Below are 4257 nucleotides of genomic sequence, written 5' to 3' on the forward strand. Positions count from 1 at the left end.
GTTGATATCTAGAACGCGCTGCCGGAGGAAGTAGTGGAATCTGATACAGTCGCGGCTTTTAAGAAACACTTAGATAGACATTAAAGTAGCCAAGGCATAGAAGGATAGGGTCCTAATGCAGGCAAATGGGATTAGCGTATATAGGAGAAAAGGTCGGCATGGACATGATGGGCTGAAGGGCCTGTTTCTGTGCTGAATGACTCTATGACTCCTTCTCTGGGATAGCGTCAAAGGAGAAGCATGAAATCCCCAGGAGTAGAGTGGAGCATTGTTAATTTACCTGAACGACTCAGTCCCGTCCAGGACAAGAGAGCCACTTGATCAGCACTTCACCCACAACCCTAAACATTCCTTCTTCCCAACCACAGGCGCACAGTGACTGCTGTGTGCACCGTCTGTAAAATGTGCTGCAGTCCTGCTGTAGGAAAGACGTGGTTAAGCTAGAAAGAATGCAGAAAAGATTTACGAGGATGTTGCCAGGACTGGAGGGCCTGAGTTATAGGGAGAGGTTGGCCAGGCTGGGTCTTTATTCCTTGGAATGTAGGAGAATGAGGGGCGACCTTATAGAAGTTTTTAAAATTATAAGGTGGACGGTAACAGTCTTTTCCCCAGGGTAGGGGAGTCCAAAACCAGGTTTAGGGTGAGAGGGGAAAGATTCAAAAGGGACCTAAGGGGCAACTTTTTCACGCAGAGGGTGGTGAGTGTATGAACTGAGCTGCCAGAGGAAGTGGGTGAGGCAGGTACAATAGTATCATTTAAGAAGCACTTGGATAGGTACACGGAGGGGCGGGGCTTGGGGGGATATGGGCCGAACGCAGGAAGTTGGGACCAGCTGGGTGGATACTGTGGTCGGCATGGACTGGTTGGGCCAAAGGGCCTGTATCCGTGCTGTATTGCTGTATGACACTATGACTCTATTCACCTAGGCTGCTGCAAGAGCACCTCCCAAACCCAGACCTCATCGAACAGGGTTCCTTTGAACATCACTACTTCCCAGTTTCTTCCCATTTCTGTTCTCCTCAACCAACGTGGATAACTTCACATTCTCCCACATTGTACTCCACTTGCCAGAAGGATACCCTCCCTCCCAGTTTGTCTGTATCTCAGGTTGTGACTGTGACTGAGCACTGAAGTCTGAAGCTGGCAGATGTAAGCGGAGACACGGGAGACTGCAGTTACTGGGATCTGGAGCAACACACAATCTGCTGGAGGAACTCAGCGGGTCGAGCAGCATCTATGGGGGGGGCGGGGGGGAAAGGAATTGTCGACGTTTCGGGTCAAAAGCCTGCATCAGGATGTATAACGTCTTTATTCAGTGTGACAAGCCGGCATTCTGCTGGAAACCTGGGGTTAGACTTGCTCCTGGAGAGAACCTCAGTAGAATGGAGGTTTGATACACTTTAAGCACAATGTTAACAGCATGTGAGTAAATACAGTTTCAAAAGTCACAATTACAGCCTACTTCAACATTCTGGGTATGGATATCTGGCTCAGTAGAATTACAATCTTACAATGGGAGTACATCTCCGCTGACAAGAGCACCTCTGCATATTCAAATACCTTTGTTGGGAATCCAGGACACCCACACCAGCCTCGTTTTACCACTGCATTGAGAGCTAGCTCTCTGCAGACAATGGTGTGTATTCACATAGCTATCCTCGTCTTAAATTGAAGACTGATTCTCGGCTCTTGGACTGTACTCGTTGGAGTACAGAAGAATGAGAGGGGACCTCATAGAAACATTTCGAATGTTGAAAGGACTGGACAGATTAGATGTGGCCAAGTTGTTTTCCTTGGTGGGTGAGTCCAGGACAAGAGGGCACAGTCTTAGAATTAGAGGGTACCCATTTAGAACAGAACTGAGGAACAATTTCTTCAGACAGAGGGTTGTGGATTTATGGAATTTGTTGCCACGTACAGCTGTGGAGGCCCGATCATGGGGGGTGTTTAAGGAGGAGATTGAAAGGTATCTAATTAGTTAAGGGATATGGGGATAAGACCGGGAATTGGGGCTAGATAGGAGAATAGTTTTAGCCAATGGTGAAGTAGTGGAGCAGACTTGATGGGCCGAATGGCCTACTTCTGCTCCTTTGTCTTGTGATCTTGTGAATCATATTGGCTGAAATGTCCCCCTGATCTAGAGACATCAGAGATTCTGCAGATGCTGGAATCTGGAGCAACACACAAAACACTGGAGGAACTCAGAGGGTCGGGCGGCATCTGTGGCGGGTGTGGACCCTTCATCAGGACTGAAAGATAGAGGGGAGGTCGCCAGTATAAAGGAGTGAAGGGAAGGGCTGGGGCAGGAGCTGGCAGGTGATGGGTGGATCCAGGTGAGGAAGGGTGATAGGCAGATGGGGGAGGGGGAGTGCAGGAATGGTGCGAGAAGCTGGGAGGTGACAGATGGAAGTGACACGGGGCTAAAGTGCGTCCTCCTGAGCTAGTCCCATTTGTTTGTGTCTGGCCCACATCCCTCGGAACCTTTCCTATCCACGTCCTTGTCCGAATGTCTTTTAAATGCTGTAATCATACCCACCTCTACCACTCCCGCTTTTCGGAACCTTCCTTCCAGAAAGGTTTAGATAGATAGAACAGTACAGCACAGAACAGGCCCTTCGGCCCACAATGTTGTGCCGACATAGCTAATCCCTCCTACCTACAGAATACCCATATCCCTCCATTTTCCTCTTAATCATGTGCCCATCCAAGCCATTCTTGAAAGCCCCCAATGAATTTGCCTCCACCACCCTATCAGGCAACGCATTCCAGGCATCCACCAGTCCCTCAGTAAAAAATGTACCCCTCACGTCTGTTCTGAATCTACCCCCTCTCACCTTAAATGCGTGCCCTCTGGTATTGGATCACTCAATAATGGGAAAAAGATATTGCTTGTCCAACCTATCTATGCCATAATTTTATACACCTCCAACAGATCACCCCTCATCCTCCGCCGCACCAGAGAAAAGAGCCCAAGTTTGTCCAGCCTCTCCTGATAGCACATGCCCTCTAATCCAGGCAGCATCCTGGTAAACCTCCTCTACACCCTCTCCAAAGCCTCGACATAGTGAGGTGACCAGAAATGCATGTAATACTCTAAATGCAGTCTAACCAGAGTCCTACAGAGATGCATCGTAACTTCTTGACTCCTATACTCAATACCCCGAATAACGAAAGCAAGCATTCCATAAGCCTTCTTAACCACCCTGTCTACCTGTGAAGCCACTTTCAATGAGCCATGGACTTGCACCCCAAGATCCCTCTGCCTTTAAGAGTGTACTGCCTCTTGACATTAGTCCCACCAAGGTGCAACCCTTCACATTTATCCGGGTTAAACTCCATCTGCCATTTCTCTGCCCACATCTGCAGCTGATCTATATCACTCTGTATCCGTCGCCAATCTAATACACTACTCACAACTCCACCAATCTTGGTATCGTCTGCAAACTTACTAACCCACCCATCAACACACTCATCCACGTCATTTATGTACATCACAACCAGCAGAGGTCCCAGCACAGATCCCCTGCGGAACACCACTACTCACTGGCCTCCAGCCTGAATAAGTCCCTTCAGCCACCACCCTCAGTCTTCTACGGGCAAGCCAGTTCTGGATCCACACAGAGAGATATGGGCTAGGCAAATGAGACCAACTTAGATGGGAATCTTCGTCAGCATGGACCAGTTGGGCTGAAGGGCCTGTTTCTGTGCTGTATGACTTTATGACTCTGGTAGCTCAGTCCATGTACCCAGCACCTTTTGTGTGAAAAACCTGCCTCTCAGGTCCTGTTTAAACCTCTCCCCTGTTCTCTCCAGGTTTAGAGAGTTCTACCAGTTCTCTCCAGTTCTACCCTGGGAAAAAGACAGTGAAAATCCACTTTAGTGATAGGAATAATGATTGTATAAATTCCTCATGATTTTATAAATTCACGTTTGTATTAACTGTTTGCTGCCTCTATCCCATAACTCCTGAAATATGCCACACGCCTTACAATTCCTAACAGCTCAGTCTATCAATGCGTACAGCGGCATCTGTGAAAAGAAAGGTCTCTCTGCGCTATGTCCTTCTCGTGGCGCTGGGGTTGAAACTAACATGAAATGGGTTGGTTACAAAAGGACGTCAACCCAGTTTGAGATAAAATAAACCCCAATGAAAGTTCCCATTCCTTCTGTCAAAATGAATTTGAACCTCAGGTTTAATTATTAACTACAGGGTCAGGGGACTATAGACCACACAGCAGTGACAGTTATTGCTAAAGA

The sequence above is a fragment of the Pristis pectinata genome, chromosome 3, assembly GCF_009764475.1.
Source record: "Pristis pectinata isolate sPriPec2 chromosome 3, sPriPec2.1.pri, whole genome shotgun sequence".
NCBI classification, from domain to species: domain Eukaryota; kingdom Metazoa; phylum Chordata; class Chondrichthyes; order Rhinopristiformes; family Pristidae; genus Pristis; species Pristis pectinata.